General features: G+C 39.2%; 1 protein-coding gene across 2 annotated transcripts in view; it reads left to right on the forward strand.

The window, feature by feature from the left end:
* The first annotated feature begins 6 nt into the window (after positions 1–6).
* LOC129741324 (ETS-like protein pointed) overlaps positions 7–23,280 on the forward strand; it is a 262,248-nt gene continuing 238,974 nt past the window's right edge. The window contains exon 1 of one of the 2 annotated variants that reach the window (XM_055733047.1): positions 7–1,078. The gene's annotated coding sequence lies outside the window, so the exon portion shown is untranslated. Of the gene's footprint in view, positions 1,079–3,426; positions 3,585–23,280 lie in introns of those variants that run through there. The other variant, XM_055733051.1, reaches the window with a different exon arrangement.

Below are 23,280 nucleotides of genomic sequence, written 5' to 3' on the forward strand. Positions count from 1 at the left end.
AGTGAACCTAAGATCGACGAGGCGTAAGTTGGGGCGCGTACAAAGCCGGTTAAGCTCCCTTCACCCGGTGATCCTACTCTCAGTCAGTTTCGTGAATGGTACACAAGCAAATCGGGCAAAGAAGTTGTGAATCAAGCTCGCAGCCGGCCCCATCAACGAACAACAATAACAACAACAGAAAGAACTAACTTTGATACCCCGCACATCGGACGCGGGCAGCGGTGGTGAAGCGCAAACCGAAAAGAAAGCCATACAGCTAACGAACTAAGAAGAGGAAGAAGCAGTTTGATTCATTCATAAAAATCTTACTCGCGCTATTCCATTCCGACGTTGCACAAATATTCCGCCGTTGGCGGATTGTGTCGTTTCTGGCTAAAAGCAGCGCACACTACACCACCAACCGTATAGAAACGTGAAGGAAGAATATCATTCGGTCCGCCGAGAGTGTTGTGTTCGCGAAACCAAAGGAGGCGGTTTCGTTCGGAGTGTCACGAAAGCAAAAGTATTGCGGATTTGTTGTTTGAATCGCGAGTGTTGGTGGATGTGTCTGGATTGGGGATTTTCTCTCTCTCGCTCGTGGAAAGCACGTGTGATCGTTTATATTTGGCTAAACTAGGTGTAAAGTGCACCACGCCACCAACCAGCCGGTTTTTGTGTGTCTGTCAACGGTCGTATATGTAAAATTAGAATACCTGAAGTCAGCGGTTATTTTCTAAACTGCAGTTGAGAATTACCAATTCAATTTTTTACGCTTGGAGGCAAAATGTTCGTGTTGAATTCAACCCCAAGAAGAAAGCGAGAGAGAGCATGAAAAAGATAAAGAAGGTTATTGCAATCATATGATACGGGTAAAGAGTGTAATGTGCAAATTCAATTAATTCAGTGCGCGCTCATCTTTTGGCTGACTGAATTAAGCTTGAGGCAGTTATAAAGCAAAGGGCACGCCATATTGTGTCGACAAACAAACAGCTTACGCATCGACGCCTGCTGCGATCCTGAATAGTTGGAACGAGAAAAACATCTTCATTGATATTTAAGAGCGCACAAAAAAACGGCGACTGCGCTCTGTACTTGGGTGGTAAGTTGACTTTCAACATTGTGAAATATTGCTAAAGATTTTTACATGACAGGAGACATGAGGGCATAAAGAGCACCCGGGGTAAAGTGGTCACCAATTGGTTTATTCATCCCCAATTTTTTTTTCTAAGAATTTGAGTATTTTCTATTAATTTTCCATATCTGATTTGGTTTATTATAAATTTGTTGTCACAACCATCCGGAGTGAAGCACCTTTCACTAATAGCCACCTTGCCACTTGCCGTCAATTAGAATTTGAATTACGAAAGTGATCAAAGTAACCGCAGGTCTTTGCAAACGAAAAATCAAAAGCAGAGCAAGTGTGCTAGTAAATTGTGTGCCGAAGGTAAAGTTGTAAATCGTTTAAAAGAATTTTGTTGATTAATCCTAATTTTCCTAATTTGGTGAGTTAGTTTAGCTAGAAGCAGTTGTGAGTGGTAGGAACATTTGTTAAACCATAATTATTATATGACCCCAATCAGGTAAATGATTCAATAGCATAGATAAATTGTAACCTAACCTAAACCACAGCCTAAACTAACCTTCCCAGCTCACGTGCTGCACGAAAGCATACACAACACGTGCTACCAAAGTTGCGAGCCCAGATTAGGCAGAAGGAAACTAAACGTAAGTCATTTATTTCACTTAACTACAAAAACCCTTCAAACTAAAAGTAATTATGAACAATGTGGCAATTAATGTTGTAATTTTTCTTTGTAATTTTATCATTGAAGGAATTTATTAACGCCACCGAATAAACATACATATTGTTGAATAAAGGTCGTTTTAACAAATCGAAAAATTCTATTCCTCTGTCTGTCGCTTACGCAACATTTATTGTAGTGTACAATTAACAATATCTACCAATTATTTTGACTAGTCACAGACGAAATAGTTACTTAGTTTCAGTTTACCAGTTTTGATATTTCTGTTGAAATTAACATGCATAATTCGGAAAAACTATCAATTGGAAATCGATATCGATATTCAGAAATCAGCTGATAACATTTAAAAAAAAGTCAGTTAACAATCAGAGATCGGAACTCAAAACTCTAGTCTAAAACATTGCGTCTAATCATAAACGACCATTTTCTAATCAGCGAAATGGGCAATGAATTGGAATGGTTGAACACAACGACCGCCACAATCAGCTAGAAACAACAACCCCGGTCCCAGCGAATAGTACATAGTCCTAAATGAGAACACAACGCAGAACGATGATTGCGAGATAGGGGAAAGCTAAAGCAACGCAATGATTGGCTAAATCAGTCAGTGGATTATCGAAAGGGGCCCTTCTGTACGTTAATATGTGCCATTCACTTAGTGACTTAATTACGGTAAAACCATGCGAACCCTAGACACGGACACGGACGATCTTCCAACAGGTTTTCAAAAACCTTGCTTGTTTCCGGTGGAAGACGTGGATAAAAACCGGATAGGTCGAAAGGATCAGCTAGGAACTGAACTGTTTCATTAGACTGAGTCGATTTGGGGTCATTTTTGAATTTCTCAAACCCAGGGGTCTAAAAAGCTTCGTTGGGGTTCTAAACTCATCCATATTTTTTTGTAGAATTTTTAAGTAACGTTTTCATGATTAAATTTGAACTTTAAGGTTTGTATGGGAAAATTGAATATTTTGTACTGAAAAATCAACACCATGTTTGTTTCTTCTGTGGAACCAAGCCACCTGATGATTTTTGTGCCAATTTATAATTTATATAATTATGACAACTCGCTATTTTGTTAATTCCAACTGAAACAAACAACCTAGGAATAAACACAAAGAGTTAAACTTTTAGCGACGATTTCTTATCTAGCCTCACATTCACACTTAACGAGGGGCGCCCCTTCTCAGTTTATTGCAGTATGTACTTTTGCCCCTTCGATGTTGCGACTCGGTTGGGATTGATAAGATAAAATAAAATTTGCCACACACAGTTGGCAAAAAAAATACTCTGTGGGGCCGTGGTTGACGAATGGCCACCCAATTACATATCGCAAATGGTGAAGCAGTTTGACCGAAATTTGCCACTGCCATTGTCGTGAAATTTTCCAGAAAAACGTACGCTCGAACCGCAATTTTATTGGATGTTGGTTGTATGTTTTTTCAATCGTTTTTTTTTTACTAAGGACTAATTTTGCTGCGCAGTTTTTTCTTCGCTCGAACAAAATTGTCGTGTGTTTTTTTAATTCGTTTATTTTGTGTGTTTTGAGACGAATCATTCAACGTGGCACTTCGGCGTGTGACGTAATAAAGAGTGATTCCCCATCTCCCACTATTTACCAACCCACACATCTCCCTTGTGACAAAAACAATCAAAGGACTTCGGATTTCCGTCATCTATCTGCACTGCAAGTGTAAATAGTTTTCCAAATATTTAACCGATTCTACATTCTCGGCTCGAAGTGAGTAAGTGGTATTTTTTGGTTTGAAATTTAAATACCTAGAAGAAAAAAACCCAAAGCTCGGGGAACAACCATTGGGAAAAAAGCGGTCCACCTTAGAAGTAAGTACCAATGTTTGTTGTTTGAATTCGTGAAGCCGAAAGTGAAGAAATTACCATGTCAATAGAAAGCGTTTGAACTTTGTTTTGTATTTTTTGTTGTCGTTGTCGTTCTTCATTGCTCACTGTTCGAGAATAAAAGAAAATGCGCACCGCGCGTTCGTGAGAACGTGTTACATCGCAGGGATCGGAAAGGAATTCTTCCTACAGTATAGAGATCGCTCGGCTGGAGTAGGCCTTGAATTTTGCCTCACCCGCCTTCTTTGGTATGGCGGCACGGCATGGAAGTAACGCTACTAGGTAACTGACGTCTTTCGTAAAGGTCGTTACGTGATTTCTTAAAGGTTTTCCACAGTTGCAAACAAAATAGTTTCTATTGCCAAAGGCTACACAATTTTGTTTCGACTGATTCAAGCCTCGTTTCAACCATTTTTTGCACTGTTTATTTGTAAATATAGTCATGATCATCTGCTATCTTCATCCATTTTTAAATCTTATGTATGTATGTATGAGAACCCACCAGTGGCTGATAGGTCTTTCGACCCGAGGCGGTACGGGAAGTCTCGATCGCACATTCAAAAATTATTCATTCTTAACCCATCAACAATAATTGCAGCACAACCAAGGGGTCCGTTACCACTGGTTTGGGACAGGTTTGACTCATCTTACTCCCTTCCAACTGTTCGAAACAAATAAAGAATCCTGAAAAGGTACCTAAGTACCCTACCCATAATTCTAAATTTGTCGAGATACTCCGGCGGGCTTGAACCGACAATCCATTGTATATCAGTCTTCTGATTGATTAATGTCCTGTCCATTCCCCCCTAAACTCCACAAAAGAGTTAAGCTATTTCATTATATAATGAATTAATAATATTGTTTCATATCTTACCTTATCACCACTTGCAATTCCATTTCATAATAGTTATTTTCCCTGTTTTGAAAGGAACTCGAGAATCCCTTTATAAAATAAAAAAAAACAAACAAAATCAATCGCAATTCTTTAGACTTTTGAAATTGAATAACATAGTCGAAAAAATAAAACATTCTTATTATTTCACCAAAGGTTTTAAAATCTATACTGAATAAATTTGAGAAGCAGCAAACTGTTATGGTCGCAGCAAGCTAAGCATTGATAAACTGCACTTTGGCAATATCATGAAAAAAAACTTCCCCAAACCGTCGATCGCTAGTTTTTTTTATTTTTGTTTCCAATTTTGAATCTTTATGGATTTTCATACACAATATGATACACTTCACAACAAAATTTGCGCTTTACACAGATTCATTTCAAGACGGAATTGCAGATGATAAAAAAAAAAATATTGCAAAGAACGAGCTCACCAATTTATAAGCTGCAAAATCCGCATCGGCTGGCAAAAATTTTCATTAGGTTTCTTCCCACTATTTGACGTATCACAATTCATTTTATCAATTAAAAAAACACGTAGATAATGCAACATATTTCGTATTTTTAAAATAGAAAGTAAATTGGACTGATCTCACCTAAACTTCTAATGGAAGCAAATTTGCTAGTGTTTAAATTTAAGCTTCCAAAATATCCCATGGCTCGATTCGTCTAATTTCAATATCATCCTCCAGCTGATTTGCGACCACTTCTTCACTTAATTATAACACTGATACTCAACATTGTTTAAATAAGTGTCCAAACGAATAAAAGAATTTAAATTTCCTTACAAAACAAAACTTTTGGAAAAAAATTTACCGGAGCATAAACTTTTCCAAACTTCACCGTTCCAGCACACGCCTACTTCTTTTCTTCATCCATTTTTAAATCTTATCAGCAGAAATTAAATAAAAAAAATTTGTTTTGAAAATTATGTTTCTAAAAACTTTAGGTCAATTTGCTACACATTAGACAGTTTTAACAAAACAATTTTTTTCACAATAATGAACTCCATTTCGAAAACAACTTTGTTTAAAATTCAAGCATATTGGTTATTTTGACCATTTTGACTGATAGTTAATTTTAATAAATTTAAAAATTTTGACAGTTTTGACAATTTTAATCACTTTAAAAATGTTTTTAAAATGTTGCTTATTTGAAAAATTAATTTCTATTAATATGACAAATCTTAAATAAAACAAAATTTTGATGATTTGGCAATTTAGACAACATTGAAGTGAACACTAGGCAGTATTGACAATTTTGACAATGTGAATAATTTTCACCATTTTAATAGTTCGAAATCAAGAAAAAATGGAAAATTTTGCATAATTCGATAGCTTTAGCAATATTACAATGTTTTAAAATTCGATAATATTGACTACTTTTTTTTCAAATGAGATTATTCTAATAATATTACAATTTGGACAATAATGAAATGTTTTAAAATTTGGCAATATTGACAGTTTTTAACCTTTTTAAAATTTTTGCTTTTAACTATTTTATTTCTATCTTAGAATTTTGATTATGTTACCAATTTTGACAGTTTTTTTTAAACTATTTAGTCATTTTTTGACTATTTTAACTAATGTCAAATTGATCAATTTTACCAGGTTGGTGATTTTTAACATTTGTGAGTTACTAGTCATAGTATCATCGAAAGATGTACGACTTAGTGTTAAGTTAATGGAATCACTTCGAGGAAACATCAAGTAAAATAGCAATCGTAAAAAATGACAATTTTTTGTTTTTGAGAAGTTTCTGGTGTTTTCGATATCTGTTCTATCCGTATCATTTTTTGTTTATTTCAACATTTTCTGTTGGCAGAAATCTCAATCCAATTTGTTAATTTTGTCATCAGCATCTCGATATAATTTAAAATTTTTTCACCATTTCTTATCAATAAAAGGTTCTTTCTGTATTTAATTTTTTATCATTAGAACTCTTCAATAGCTTCGTCATTTTCAACTCATTCATTCTGGTGAAGTCTAAATCTTCTTTCCCATTTGGCTATACCTACCAGTAGTCTTCATCAGATCCAAATTTACTGTTATAAGTCTCAGTACTTGTAACCATTCCAAACAGCAAATATCCCAATCCAGTTCACTATTTTCTCTCACTAGAAAGGTATGCCTCAGCTTTTGAATTTCTTAAATTTAAGATATGACTTTTTCTAGTTGAATGACAGATCAAATCAAACTGTAGCAATATTTTTTCCGATACTCAAATGATTTTTTTGAAAAAGGTCAATTTTTCAACAGATTGTCACCAATTTCACTCAAAATGCTGTGAATAATTATAGCGTCCATCATCGCCGTAATAAAAAGGCAAAAATATGCTTACGTTTATTATACCAATCATTTCATTTGTCCAAACGGTGGTGCTGCTATGTGCTGCGAAAATATTCATAAACCCGAAGGCAGAAACAAACAAAAAAACCCACCCAATCTCACCGATGGAAAACTCGTGTCAGATCTCCATCGACAACACAAACAACTTTCGTGCCGACATTTTTCATGCCGCGCTAACGAGAGGCGACACTAAAAAAGTCACCAGTTGTCAAAACCGAACGCCAGCCGGGCTGTTTGAATTTAGTTGTCGCGAAAAATGTGTCTCTACATATTTGCCGGCTTGTGAGAAAGATTGAGACGCCATCTGTGTGGATTAATTCAAGTCTAATCCCGACTGTTGGAGTTGTTTTTTTTTCTCAAGTTGCTGAAGATGGCCTGTTTGGCTGGGCCGAAACGTTGGTTGGGCGCTGGCCTTTGTTTGGGGTAATCGAACGCATCCATTGCGTATTGCTTTGTTATTGTTGGCATCATCATCACTAGTCGGTTGGATGCAGCTGTCAAGGTGGCTCTCGCACTGTAAAAAAAAACGTTTGTTTATTATTTCCCGGGCCCCTGTCAGTCGGCCGACGCGGGTCCGCAGGAAAGATTTATAAATTATGACAACGGCCAGTCGGCAATCCGTTCCCCAATAAAAATCTCGCCTTTTCTTTGAGTGTCGGATCGACCGAAAGGGGTAGATCATTTATCGTCCCTTTTTTTTCGAGTGGGTGGATTCAAATACACACTCACTTTGAGATTTTTTTTTAAATTCTAATGGTGGAAATGTTTCAATTTAAAAATCTTGGGAATCTTTATCACACCTTTGTTTTCATAATTCTGTCATGCGTTCCTGATGACTGGTTCCAGATGTAATTGTTTTTTTTTTAGTTTGTACTAATGTTACATTATTTTCGAAATTTGGTTATAGAATTTAAGTCATAGCAATCCAAAATGCCGTTTTGGTGCCCTTTCAGAACCATTAAAGAGTGTGCCATGAATCAATTTACCCCCTTTTCCATCGAAAACGCCTTCCAGATGAAGAATCGTTTTGGGAGAAGGAAGAAAGTCACTGCTAATGATTGCTCGTAAAACTGTGCCCTTTGGTTGTAAATCCGGGAATGAACCGGGCTGAATTTTACAGGGAAGCATTCGAGGTCGATCCCTTGGCTGCATCCATCTAGCTAGTGATAGTTGTAGTTAGTGCGTTTGGTTGTCAGTTTTCGGTTCCGTAAGGTTGCACTCGGGGTCCCAAAGTTTTTATGATCATCTTGATTACTGTCAACGGACGGTTTAATGAGCTTCTTAGTTCAGATCAACTTGCTAGATTTCCTCCGGGCAGTTGTTTTAAAATTTCATCCGTTCTACTTAACACATTTGAAAGAACTGTTCCGAAAAAAGGGATGAATAACGCGAGAGCGTTAAAATCCTAGACAAAACAAAAAACAAAAAAAAACGTTCCGAAAAGTCTAAATTTTAAACCGGTTTAAAGCCTCTCGGCAACCTGCATCCCTCAACTGTTAAACCAAAGTAATTGAATACTTTTCTCCGGCGTTTGTTGAGGGGCCAGTTTTGGCCGGAGATGTCTAAGGGTCTCTCCTTGTCATCCTCTTCATAACCATGGTAGGACACTTGAAATCTAATCCTTTAACAAGCTCTCGCCGGGTCCAAATCTATCAATAAAAACAATGGATTCGATCTGGAACCGATGAATTCGGCGATCGCCACCGATGCTGCTGGAAGCCCCTATGGGTGAGGGATCAGCTCTCAAAGGGTAGAATGGTTCCTTCATGCAGATCACGTATCGCCAGTGTTGTTCCTCGAAAAATTCCTCAGCTGCAGCTCTAAGAAGATCCAAAATATCCTATATGACCACACCCGATCCCGTACCAGGAAAAAGTCTCAAATTTCATCATGTATGTATGTTGTCTGTCTCCGAATCCTGGCTGATGATGTTTGGTTGTGTCCATTTTTCTTTGAGCCTCTTCTGGTTTCCTCGTGTTTTTTCCCTTAGGTCTGTCTTTTCTAAAACATGAATGAAGAAGCCTGATCGTACGAAAAATCGCCTCCAAACCTGATTTTTCGGATCTCGGTTGACGGGTCTACTTTCCAATAGGCAAACGGATAAATCATGGTTTCTTGACATTTTCGTAGATGCCCTAGAAGTGCAATATTAAAATAAAGGGAAAAGTGTGGGAAACAGGTCTCTCAGTCCGCCAATGGAAGAGGATCTTTACTACTGTCCTCCTGGGGACAGAGGGAAAACCGGAACATCGAAATGGCACCCGATAATGGTGACTCGTCACTACTGTTTGGCGCCATCATTAGCATTTGTTTTGAGTGGAACGGGACCCTGAGAGAGAAAAAAAAAGTTTAAACATCTCCGAATATTGCGACCCGAGGCAAAAGGCAGGTAGATTTCGTTATCGTAAGTCCCGATTTGCTGTTGGTGCAATAAAATGCACTTGTTTATTGGACCGACTCGTTCGGTTGTTCTCGGTTGTTACTTATTTGTTGGTTTTGTTTTCCAAATATTCGAAATTCCATGCGGATCGAGCCGGCTGAAGATCGGTTCGAGCTGAAGTTACAAATACCAGAAAACTCTTATTTTCACGTGGAAAGGCATAACGGAGAGTCAGTCAAATGCGATTGTTATCTAACGGTTTAAAAAAATAATTAATAAACAAAAAAGAATGTGAAGCAGGTATATGAAGAATTATTTCATTATATTCTTGAAAAATCTAGCATTTTTCGTTTAAAAAAAGCGTGTAATTTTACTGCATAAACAAATATATTGAAATAGATTTGAATATGTATGTATGTATGTATGAAAATCCACCAGTGGCTGATAGGTCTTTCGACCCGAGTCGGTACGGGAAGTCTCGTTCGCACGTTCAAATATTGCGTATGCTTAACTCATCAACAATATTTGCACAACAACCAAGGAGTCCGTTACCATTAGTTTGGGATAGGTTTGACTCATCTCACTACCTTTCAAGTGTTCGAAACAAATAAAGAATCCTGAAAACGTGCCTAAGTAACCTTCTCATGATTCTAAATTTGCCGAGATACTCCGGCGGGCTTGAACCCACAATCCAGAAATTCTTCGTTTTCTTGTAAATTCTACATCTATTAATTTTTCAAACTTCTTTAGAAAAACCGAAAAACAACGCAAGCAAAAAAATGACAGAAAAACGCGTCCGCACTCGACCGAGGCCTACTCAGAACTTAATTCAAATAGTTTTGAATATGTTTATTTTTAAAATAGTATTAGAAAATAATAGACTTTTGGATAAGAAACAAAAAAAAACACGGAGTAATCCGTTTTGATTCTTTTCCAAACATTCACACAATGTTTGGTAATAGCAGTAATAGATTCAAAGCATTCCCCATAGATTTTCATATATTTAAATGTTGAATAAAAAAAAGAAACGGTTTAAGAGGAAAACACATCCATGAAACAAATGACGAAGCGTTGAAAAAAAAGTTGCTCAGCACAAAAAAATGTTGAGCAAATGAAATTTTCAGTTAATTTACCTGTAAAATATCTGGAAAAGGATTTTGAACCTAACAATTGCAGCTGCATTATCCAATACAGTGCTTTAAGGGCGGTAGTAGATGTATGGAAAGAACTTCATTATTGAACATGAAAAGCCGTTCATTTTGTTGTTTTTTCCAAAAAAAACTGATCTCAAATTCACCAAAATGATGGAACGATCAAAGGAAACGACGAAAATGTTGATGCAAAATGGCTTAAAAATGCACAAAAAGTTAAGTTCGGGCGTTTCGAGTTTGGCCGTAAGTCGACTTTCTGGGATTTAGTCGTTTTACGAAAAAAGCGTTACATTTCTGGGAGATGTTCAAGGTTTTGCTTTTAAATGAAACACAACTCGCCCCATACCTAACAGGATTCGAAAACTTAAATAAAAGTTATCAAATGAATTTTATCAAATGATATTTTATTTCCGTAGTACACCGTCTCACGACACAACTTAATGAACAACCGCCCGTACTGTTCTCATAATTCTGAGGCATCTCACATTCGCCAGATCACACTCCTCTTGGTCTATCCTCCGCCCCTGCTCGTCTGGTGCCTACTGTATTCGCGGCGAACACCTGTTTTGCACAAGACAGTCGTCCGGCATTCTCGCAACATTTCCTGCCCAGCGTATCCGGCTGGCCTTAACCACTTTCTGGATACTGGGTTCGTCGTAGAGTCGCGCGAGCTCGTGGTTCATCCTTCGCAGGTCCTCCTCGAGCAATATCCACGTCTCGTGCCCGTAGAGGACAACCGGTCTAATGAGCGTCGGGTACAGGTTGCACTTCGTGCGAGAGCTAAGCCTTCGCAGTTGCTTGTGGAGTCCATAGTAGGCACAAATTCTGCTGACCATTCGCCTCCGGATCTCATGGCTGGTGTCATTGTCTGCAGTCATCATCATGCAGGCAGATGATCTGCCGACTATGTCAATGTCGCCGGGAAGCTTTTAGGTTGACTGGATCTGTTGAAAATCGTGCCCCGCCTTTCGTCCACCGCTCGTCGAATAACACCTCCACGTTGAACACCATTAGGGATAGATCATTGCCTTGCCGAAGTCTCCTGCGCGATTCTAATGAACTCGACAATTTACCCGAAATCTGCACACAGCACTGTGCTCGATCCATCATTGCCTCCATTAGTATAATCAGCTTCCCGGAAAAGACGTTCGCGTCTATGATTTTCCATAGCTCGTCACGGTCGATTGTGTAGTATGCGGCTTTGAAGTCGATGAATAGATGGCGCACAGGTACTTAGTGTCCGCGAAATTTTTGGAGGATTTGCCGAAGTGTGACCGTCTCTCCGTGAAGCCGGCCTGATGACTTCCCATGAATCTGTTTGCTTGTGGCGTTAGGCGGAGGAGTAGTATTCGGGATAACACTTTGTAGGCGGCATTGAGGACAGTGATCGCTCGGTAGTTCTCACAGTCCAATTTGTCGCCCTTCTGGTGGATGGGGCCTTCCACTCCTCCGGTAGCTGTTCTGTACCCCGAATCCGGACCATCAACCGGTGTAGGCAATCGGTCAACATGTTCGGGCCCATTTTAATGAGTTCAACTGCGATGCCATCCTTCCCAGTCGATTTGCTGGCGAATACCTTTTTTAACTTCACTCATCAATGGGAGTGGCTCCTTTACGTCGTTGGCTATGTCGACGATGTACCTTCCCTCACCGTCTTGACCTACTGCATGTACGTCGTTCAGGTGTTCATCGAAGTGCTGCTTCCACCTATTAATCACCTCACGATTGTCCGTCAAGATGCCTTCGTCCTTATCCCGGGACATTTCGGCTTGCGGCACGAAGCATTTGCGGGATTCGTTGAGCTTCTGGTGTCCTGAGAACGATTCTCCAGCTCCAGCTCCTCGAGTTGCTTTTTCTCCTGGAAAATTCGGACTCGCTGCCTCTTCCACAAACATACAGTATGACCCATAAAAATGCGAAAATTTTTAGTGTTTGGGGTTGTTTGTGACGATTTTTGAGGATATTTTTTTGTGAGTGTATTAGCTCTAACCTTAATCTGTCAATTTTCATAAACAATGCAGTAGTGTAGTATTGGCAAAATGTACACAAAGAGGATAGCGACCAGTTTGCTTCTCGCCCAAAAATCTACCAAGCAAATTGAGGCGGCTGTAGCGACTTTTTACCGCATGAAACGTTCTTTTATTGATGGACCATGTCCACGAAAGCTGGGTAGTTGAAGGCTACGGTCTGCACGCACTGTGAAAGTGGTAAAATTGGCCAACATGAAAGTGAAGCGGAGCCCAGTAAGATCAATCCAGAGGCTGGCGAAGGAAGTGAATATCTCGAATTCTTCCATGCAACGCTTGGTCATGATGACTGAAATGCATCATTGAAAACAAGAGCGAAGCGCCATTTGATAACAGAACTAACTAAAGCACTGCGACTTGAGCGCTCTAATCGATTTCCGTCTGTTTTCATAAAAGCTGGAGTAAAAGATAATGTTTAGGTCGACATACATGAACATTTTGAAGAATCAAGTGCTTTCGGGAAAACTTCAGTGAACTCGAGAATGTTGTTTTCCAACAAGATGGAGCTCATTCCATACCTCGAAATTAATCCAACGCTATCTGGAGGAGAACATGAAATTTTAACCAAAGGACCTTTGGCCTCCTACCCAAGGTTGCCGAAATAACAGAAAAATAACAAAAATAACAGAGAAATCTTTAATTTCAAGCAAATTTGCATCACAGATTCTGAGGCACAGAATACAGAATTTTAGAAAAAATCACAGATTTTTTTAATTGTGTACATATCTCCTAACTTTAAATTGACAAAATGTGGTAGATTGGTAATGTATACTGATTTTCCTTGAATAAAATGTAAAAAAAAATGGGTAAATAGTCAGAAGTAAAAATATTTTTTGCAAAAATACAGAATTTTTTTCGGCAACATTGCTACGAGCAGTCCGGATTTGAACCCCGTTGACTCTTTGATATGGGCGTATGTTCAAGCGTCGATCCTGTCAATGTCAATGTCAGAGACTTATAATGTGAAGGTATACTCCCGATTCAGATCTCGCCTGGAGAGAGAAGTTGAGAACAAAAGGGGACACGTCGAGTTATTGTTTCTTAATATGTTTATCTACTTGCTTGAATGAATAAACAAGATTTTAAAATATGTTAACATCAAGAAAAGTGTTTTTGAACTTTGATGACAGATTTTCGCATTTTTTATGGGTCATACTAGAAAATCGTCACGAAAATGGCATTTGGGATTCCTCCATAGTGGTTGCCTGGCCGTCTTAGCTGCCCCAATTCATAGTTCTGTGAACATGGCAAAAGATTAATAACGAATACACAACCAGATTTTTACGAAAAATCTGTTTCTTCATCACCTAGATTACCTAGAATGTCTTTTTCGGATAGCACAAACCAGATTCACGCCATATTGAGTACTGTATTCTGTCAGATAGATTTTACATGAATGAGTTGAATGCGCCGAATACGTCTCAACGTAGCGGATCAGTGGATATTTACGTGAATCAGACGTGTCTTTCAAGTAATGAGCGCTTACGTGAAAATTCAGGAGAATTTAACCTTTACTTTTCGTCCGAGTGTATTGTTCCCAAATTGAGTATACAGAAGCTGACTGATGTGGTTTCCTTGAGAAACGATTGATGCATTGTTGTGAATGAAAAGACCTTCATTCCTATATTAAAAAAAAGCTTTTCAAAGTGCAGGTCATGAACTAAAATATAGATATAAACAAAGATGAAAAGCTCAGCTAAACTACTAAACTAAATTTTTTTTACAAAAATAGACAGTTGAAAATTTTCTAAAAGTGACCAATGATATTGGCAGATCTGTCTAGAACCTCGGACGTTTTGGCGATTTAAAACTGCAAACAAAATATTCTGATTTCTCAAAAACCCATGAACTTTCCCAATTTATTCCAACCAGGTGTAAACTCAAACCATCTCCCGATCGATTTTCGGACGTTGCTTTTTTATTTCACCGAACCTGCTGCCGAACTTGTGGTGTAAGTTTACCTTCAATTACTTCAACCGGACACTACCACCACCACAGACAAATCTTGCTTCAGGTTCTTACCTCGATTCGATCAGAGGAATAAATGACAGGTACCCACCTTATTTTGGGACCTCATTCTCTTCTGGAATCACCAACACACGGATCAATGCCTCAGACTGACGTACGACGACGACCACCATCATCAGAGGAAAGATTGAACAATTTCGAATCCCACAAAGCCGAGAGAGATACAGATGGAACTGCGTGCGAGGAGGGCTCGATCCCACTTCTCGATCAACGAAACGAAAGGGAATCGAAAAGGTCCGGGGCGACGACGACGACGATGTAATAAGGGTACCCACCTTCACTGGCTGGTTCGAGGAGAAAATGTTGTTCCCTTCGGAAAAAGGTGCTTATTAAAGCGTCGATCTTGAACCGCATTTCGTTCTGCTTGTCCAAAACCTGCCATTAAGTGTGTGTTGTTGTGACCAACATTTAACAGAGGAAAAAAAACCACGAAAAACATCTGAGGGTGGTGGCAGAGGAGAGCCTGGGTACTTTCTTACCAGAAGATCAATTCGATCAGCCCAGCGCTGAGAGTCTCAGCCTGATCGTACCGTGTTGGTGGCAGTAGATCATTCCAGCCCGAATTTCGACCTTCAGCTTCGATTGATTGAAGGCAAAACTTTTCTGGCAACAACAAATAGATGGCTGTGGAACATCGAGGATCAACTGGTGATCGGTGGATCCTCTGTTGGACGCCATTAAAGTTGACGGGATCAGACGATGAGAAAATTTCCTGGCTACACCCAAAGTTGATTGCCAAGCTTTGTAAGTTTAACAAGCGTCCTTAGAAGGGCTGAGTTAGCTTGATACCGACACATTTTTTTTCGTTATTTGGAAATTTGGGTGTACGAAAATCAAAGACAATTAGATCGAGCAGCTGGTGCTGATTCGATAAACGACTTTTGCTAAACTGATACGCGATATGTAATAGCCATCGGGTCAGAATGTGCTCGCGGCAGCAAAAAAAGGGGTTAAGTTTGCGTAATCTATACAATCCGTATCTTGGTTGTTGATGTTCCTTCGTATGTACTTTCTTACATATAGCTGTAGGATCGATTGAGAAGTTCAGGTACCAACAGAACGCAACTGAACTGGTAGCTTTTTTTTGCTGCGTTATAATCACTACTGGCAGCAGCAGCAGTGACCGAGCTAATTTCAGGGTTGACTAGTCCGGTTTTTGCTGGCAGTTGCCAGCCAACGTGGACGACGACGACGATCGTCTGAGGGATGGGACCAGAATTTATCGGTTGGCGATGTGAGGAGCCATTCGGCAGGTACTTGTAAAGTAATTGACACAGCTCGATGAGTTTTGTTAGTTTTATGAGCTGATCTTATAGCACTGGTTAGAGAATCAGAGCTAGGGATCCTGCTTTGGCGCCTCGTAAAACGATGAAAAGCAAATAGAACTTTTAGTTTTGAACCTTAACGGTACAAATGACCCTTTTCTGACTTTTTTCAAGGCTAAGAATTAACAGGTTGTATAAAAGATTCCGAATTAGTAAAAAAAGGAGACAGATTTTCACAACGGCAGTCATCTGATAAAGAAGAGCGAAGAAAAAAAGGTAAATTTGGAAAATCCATAAACAGCTTTTTTGCACTTTACAAGATAGAGTTTGATTAAGTCAGTTGTCACATATCTAAATATATAAGAATGTTCTTCTCGTGGTTATTCAGAACTATGCGAATATGAAATTCTATATTATGAGCAAAAAATGAATCTTAATAATGGACAAAACAATTAAGAAAAAGATATTTTATTTTCATGTTTATCTGAATTTTCCGGCAAAACTTTTTTTTCTCCGATAAATTTGTATATAAAATTTAAACGCGTTGTGCTAATTCAAGAATCAATTGAATCATTTTATATTTTACACTGACTGTGACCCATATGGTATCGAAAAAATATGTGGAAGCTTAAAATCAATTTTTACAGCAATCTACTAAACATATTAAAAAAAATCACAGGAAGTAGCTTAGTGACTAATATAGAAGTTATCAGTCAAGCTACTCTGGGAAAATGTCATATAAAACATAGATTTATATTTTAAAACAATTTTCTGTATTTCAATTTAATTGTATTTCAATTTAATTGTTTCTGATGAATTTCCCTGTCTAACTTATAAGAATCAGTTGTTACCTGTTTAATAATGTTAATCTTGATTGTGAAGCTTTCTTAAATTCCGATTTCGATTTAATGGACTTAATGCTGATAGGAAGATCTGATTTAAATGATTTAATCAGTAACGGAGTAGGCAATGACTTTTGACAATCGCACGCGTTTTTCTTTCCGTCCGAGAGAATTCAACAAAATTTTTGATTTCAGTACGTAAAACAGGCGGAAATTAACTAGAAGTAGCTTGAAGTGAGAGCTGGAAGGAAGCGCAGAAGTATCCACCGGAAGTTCCCAAAGTTAAGAGGGGAATAAGTGTTATTTCATAAAAAGAGTTGCTAACCGGTAGCTGCAGAAACGAAGTGTTTATACATTGAATTTGAATTTTATTCCCGTGTTGAGGTCTGAGGTTGTTAGGGGAAGCGCGTGTTGTGAGGAGTGTGTGAAAGCACTGATAAACTGAAATAACACTGCACCACATTTCCATCAACCTTAGGTTCGTGTCATAACTGCTTAGTAAGTGATTGATACACTGGTAGCGATGGCGCTAGCATTCAAAAATTACGCCACGGGTTCTAATGACACGAAAATAATATATAGAAATTTTCATTATCTACCAAGCATTTTTAGCCTGCTTGAAATTTTCTGCGTGCAAAAGTATAAGTTGCTATGGTGTTCAATTTGTGTTTTGTTTTCCTTCCAGTGAAAAAGGTCCCGATGGTTGCAATGTGCTAGATTCATTGAGCTTTGAAATTTGAGGAACAAAATTTGAAACATACCTACATATGAAAATCAAATCTTCATATTTAAAAAAAACTATTCTAATCATTAGGATAGTAAAATTTTAAAAATAACTTCATAATAGATTTGAAATTGAAGTTTAAAATTTTTTAAGAAATTATTTAAGCAAATGAATAAAAGTCATAGATTTAAAGATTTTCAAAGCAAAAATGTTCTAAATCTTATTGGGGAAAAAAACGCAGTTCTTTAAAGGATCTTTTGGTGGTAATCTAGGCAATTTATTAGAGGATATACTCTTTAGATCATCTGAGTTTTCTTCAATTTTCCCCTTTGGATAAAATTTTGAAAAGTTCAAAACACTTTTATAATTAATTTTTACGGCATTATTGATGAATTTTTATGTTCTCTTAGTGAGAACATTTCAAAATTTTGAAAATTATAGATGGATTTTCAAAATTGAGAAAAAATTTCAAAATAGTTGATCCGTGCTGAACAAAAGTTAAGGTTAAGGGTATGTGATGAAAATGCTTCTTAAAAATTTCTACCCGTTCATTTTCAACACCTATAGTTTTCTTCTAATCTTTTTCTATCCATCTATAATTTTCAAAATATTGTAATGTCCTCACTAAGAAAACATAAAAATTCACCAGTAAAGTCGTAAAAATAAATTATCATACAAAAATCACGGTAATAATCTTCATTAATAAAGTTCAAAACACTCTTTTTTAAATAAGAATGGAATTGATCCGATACATTTAATCTCAATTTTAAACTAACTGAGTTACATAACTCTTCATGAAAAATATTTACGAATTATCAATTGAAAATTAAATGATTTACGAAAAAAATCGAAATTTAGTTATTGGTATCATTACATGATCGGGAAATGAAGCTTCGGGAATGATAAGCTAGTTGGCGCCTGGAGCTCTGGGCGATCAATAATTTTCTCCTACTCAGGTAGAGTTATATCAGCTTATCAGTGGTGAAAGTTTAGAAGTAGTTTTGTCCGTCGAAAATGACATACATAAATAAGTCGTTGAAGGCCTCGAACGAATAGGAGGAAATCGGCTCTGATGTGTATTATTTGTATGTATTGTTTCTGCGCTCGGTTTGCTGCGATCGATTCTTTTTCCTGCGATTGCGGTCTACGACGGATCAAATCTTCACACTACGGCAAATCCTCCAAAATGCCGTTTACATAGGCTTGCCAGATACTTTCAGAAAAAAGCGGGACATTTGAGAAACCTTCTAAAACATTTTGTTTTCTTAAAAAAAAAACAGCTTAATTGAATAGCCAAACATAATCCAAAGTTGTTCATTGTACACAAAGATTTTTTTTCACGCGGACCGATTTTGTTCAGTTTTTTCTTAAATGACTTCTATTTTCTCTGGTTTTTGCCATAAACACGTTTAATTTTCACATTTCTCGCTAAATCACCCGTTATTTAAGAGAAAATATACATATAAACAAATAATATACATGTAAACATCTGATTTTATACCGCGTATAAAACCATTGTGTAATAACAAATATATTTCGAATTTATTTTAAATTTTGGAAACTCAAGAAAATTTCCATCATTGTATACTTTGGACAATTGAGTTTATAAAAGTGATGTACAATATAACGCAGTTTAATTAAGATTTCGGTGAAAAATTAAGATCTTTAATCAGCTGGAAACAATTTAAACAATATTTTCTTCATACCAAAGTTGTTTAGATTGCATTAGTTGAACGTTCTCCAAGAACGGTAAACTGAGTCAGAATCTTTCTGTAATGCTAAGAGCATTAAAATTATTCAGTATTGTCTTATATGAAATATGACAAATGACACATTCCACGCGCTTGTACCGCTCAAAAGTGATTTTTATCCATTCGCGTATCAAAAAATCTCAAACTTGTCTATAATTTTGATAATTCAAATCACACAAAACCAACGGAAAAAAGAGAAACAAAATTTTTTACACGTTTTCGATATGATTTTGAAAATCTATTTTTTTGTTGAAAAAAGTGGTTATTTTGACAACTTTTACAAATTAATTTGTTAAAATATATGAATGAATTTGTTTTGGAAATTTTTTAATACGTTTTGGAGCCAAAAAACACTGCTTCATTTTGTTAAAAAAAATTGTTTTTATCCAATACAGTTATTTTATTTACAGTTATTTAAACCTAAGCGGAGATCGGGTACCCAACCCCGGTGGATGCTTTGGTCGCATGCAGACTGAGAAGGTGGCCGCACGCGTCTGTTCCCCAGGTCAGGGGCGGCGTGCAACAACAACCGAGCGTCTGCTCTCCAGGTCAGGGGCGGCTCAAACAGCGTCTGTCTTGCAGCAAGCGGCTGAATTTATGAAATGCGGCTCCCGCCAGCTAAGTCCAAGATGGCAGCCCCATCGCGGGATAGGGACTTTAGGCTAACAACCTACTGCTTCCGATTTGAAATTGTTACGGAATCCGAAAGAAATGACCGACCTGGAACTTTGGCGACGACTTTTAGCATGAAAACACGGACACGAATTGGAACTTGGAATGTTTTAACCCTTGCCCAACAAGGCAAACTGGAACAACTTGCTAGAGAGGCTAGCCGCCTCAAGCTTGAAATTCTGGGACTGAGCGAAGTCCGTTGGCCTAATACTGGAGAACACAAGACACAATCCGGGCAAGTCCTGCTTTACTCTGGCATACGAGGAGAACATGCTACTCGGGAACGAGGAGTTGGTTTCCTGTTAAGCCCGCAGGCCTACGCGGCCCTCATTAGATGGGAACCGATAAACGAAAGAATAATCGTAGCCAGATTTAGAACACGGGTTAGAAACCTTACAATGGTCCAGTGTTATGCGCCAACTGACGTTGCCGACTTGCAGGAGAAAGAGCAGTTTTACAGTCAACTGAACAGCGTGGTTGAGAGAATTCCGAAGGGTGACATTCAAATCCATTTGGGCGACTTCAACGCAAAGATTGGCTCCGACAATCAGGACCTTGAGCGCATCATGGGGCGCCATGGCCTAGGACAGATGAGCGAAAACGGAGAGCTGTTTGTAGAATTTTGTGGCAACAACAACATGGTGATCGGTGGATCGCTCTTCCCCCATCGACCAGCACATAAGGTCACTTGGGTATCCCGAGATGGCCGAACAGAAAATCAAATTGACCACATCTGCATCAGCCGAAAATGGAGAAGGAGCCTTCTTGATGTCCGCAACAAGCGAAGCGCAGACATTGCATCTGACCATCACCTCGTCCTTGGCGAGATACGACTGAGAGTTGCACGTGTCCAACGGCGCGAGGAGAAAGTCGGGTGTCGATACGACGTCCGCCGGTTGGAGAATCCAGAGGTGAAAAGGGCATACGTTGAACAGCTAGAATCCCGAGCCTCGGAGCTGCCGACAGACGGAACAGTCGAAGAACAGTGGTGTGGAATCAAGAATGCCTTTATCACGACGAGCCATGGTACTCTCGGTAAAGTTTGTGGAAGAAGGAGTGAATGGATGTCGGATGAAACTTGGAGGATGGTCGACGATCGGAGAAAGGCGAAAGTCGGAATTGAGCAGGCATGTACCGGGTCAGCCAAAGCAGCCGCCCGCTTACGATATGCGGAGCTGGAAAAGGCAGTTAAACGAGCTTGTAGACGAGACAAGAGAGCCTGGACAAACTCCCTAGCCGAAGAGGGAGAAAGAGCCGCCGCCAATGGAGATATCCGATTACTTTATGACATTTCTCGCCGCCTCAGTGGTGCAAGGACTAATGCAAGAATGCCGCTAAAAGACCGAGCAGGTCAGTTATTGACTGATCGAACAGATCAGCTCAAACGATGGACTGAGCACTTCGAACAACTCTTCCGAGTCACGAATAGCGATGGCCAACAGAATCTGCAGCTCGAAGCGCCAACAGTAAGTCGCATAAATGGCGTCAACTCGGAAGCGCCTTCGCTGGCTGAAATAGAAGCGGCAATCAAAAACATGAAATCCAACAAAGCACCTGGGATCGATTGCATCCCTGCTGAAATGCTGAAAGCCGACCCTGCCCTATCAGCACAAATGTTGCACCGTCTTTTCGCTGACATCTGGGATACTGCAACATTCCCGGCCGACTGGATGCAGGGTATCCTCGTAAAGGTCCCGAAGAAAGGAGACCTGACAGAGTGCGGTAACTGGCGAGGCATAACGTTGATCTGTACAACCCTCAAAGTACTCTGCAAAGTGATTCTGAACAGGATCCAGGAGAAAATAGACGCTACACTCCGACGGCAACAAGCTGGATTCCGATCTCGACGATCATGTGTGGACCACATCACAACGCTACGAATCATACTGGAACAAATCAACGAATTCCAGGACTCTCTTCTGCTGGTGTTCGTTGATTTCGAAAAAGCATTCGACCGACTTAACCATGAAAACATCTGGGCGGCTCTAAGGCGACGAGGGGTCCCAGAGAAACTAGTCCATCTCATCGAAGCACAGTATGAGGCATTTTCGTGCAAGGTCTTGCACGACGGTGTCTTGTCCGAACCAATCCCGGTAACTGCTGGAGTGAGACAAGGATGTATTCTATCACCGCTACTTTTTCTAATTGTAATGGATGAGATTCTGATTGGATCGATTGACTGTGCACCGAACCGAGGATTGCCGTGGAATCCTTCAACAATGGAGCAACTGAACGACCTTGACCTGGCTGACGATATTGTTTTGCTCGCCCAAACACAACCAGATATGCAGAGCAAACTCGACGACCTCACCGAAAGTTCCAAGGCAGCAGGTCTCAAAGTCAATGTCGGAAAGACCAAGTCGATGGAGATCAACACAGGAAATCCCTCCAGTTTCATGGTAGCTGGGCAACAAGTTGAGAAAGTGGAGTGCTTCCAGTATCTTGGTAGCCAGATAACGCCTGATGGTGGTACCAGAAAAGACATCGAAACACGGATCAGAAAGGCCCGATTTGCGTTTGCGAGTCTCCGAAACATCTGGCGGTCACGCCAGATCTCTCTACGAACAAAAATCCGAATCTTCAACTCAAACGTCAAATCCGTATTGCTGTACGGGTGCGAAACTTGGTGCACATATGCGGTAACGACGCGAAAACTGCAAGTATTTGTGAACCGCTGCCTGCGGAATATCATCCGCGCTTGGTGGCCTGGCAACTGGATCTCGAATGAGGAACTACATCGCCGGTGTCATCAAAAGGCGCTAGAAATCGAGATTCGGGAACGTAAGTGGAGATGGATTGGGCACACGCTGCGAAGAGATGAAAACGAGATTTGCAGAGAGGCGCTAGATTGGAATCCAGAAGGTCATCGAAGAAGAGGCAGACCCAGAAATTCGTGGCGGCGAAGCCTAGCCGCTGAAATCCGAACTGTCGACGAGAATCTTGACTGGGACCAGGTGAAGACGCTGGCTCCGGATCGTCAACAGTGGAGGTCTTTTACCACGGCCCTATGCACCGGAGGATCGGCGCGGGATCATTAAGTAAGTAAGTAATACAGTTATTTTGATAAGCGAACAAAAACAGCCGCAAATGAGAGAATTTACGTCACAAAAAAGGGAACTTTTTGATTTTACGAGAAAACTTTGACATTTTCAGACAAAAAAAATGAGATCTTTTAAAAATGATTAGGGGCCGTTCACATACCACGTGGACAATTTAGGGAGGAGGGGGTATGGAAATGTCCACGCTTGTCCACGTAGAGGGGGGTAGGGGTTTGAGCCACGTCCACTTTCAAAATCTTTTCAAAAGGTGAATAAATATTAAGATATTTAAATCAAAATCTTAAAATTGCAAAGCTTTCCAGTTTAAGTTTAAACAATTAGTAGCTACTTGAAATCAAGTGATAAATATGATAATTTAGAAATTTTAAATTTTTTAAAATATTTTATGTCAGGAAATTCTTATTTGATTTTTTTCAAAATCAGCCATTTCAATAAAAAAAAGGCTCAAAGTGGTGTTTTCTAACTGTCAAAACATAGGTATGTATTTAAAAAAAAAATATCAAATCTGTCCACGTGGACATCCGGGGAGGAGGGTAGGGGTT

The sequence above is a fragment of the Uranotaenia lowii genome, chromosome 1, assembly GCF_029784155.1.
Source record: "Uranotaenia lowii strain MFRU-FL chromosome 1, ASM2978415v1, whole genome shotgun sequence".
Classification (NCBI taxonomy): Eukaryota; Metazoa; Arthropoda; class Insecta; order Diptera; family Culicidae; genus Uranotaenia; species Uranotaenia lowii.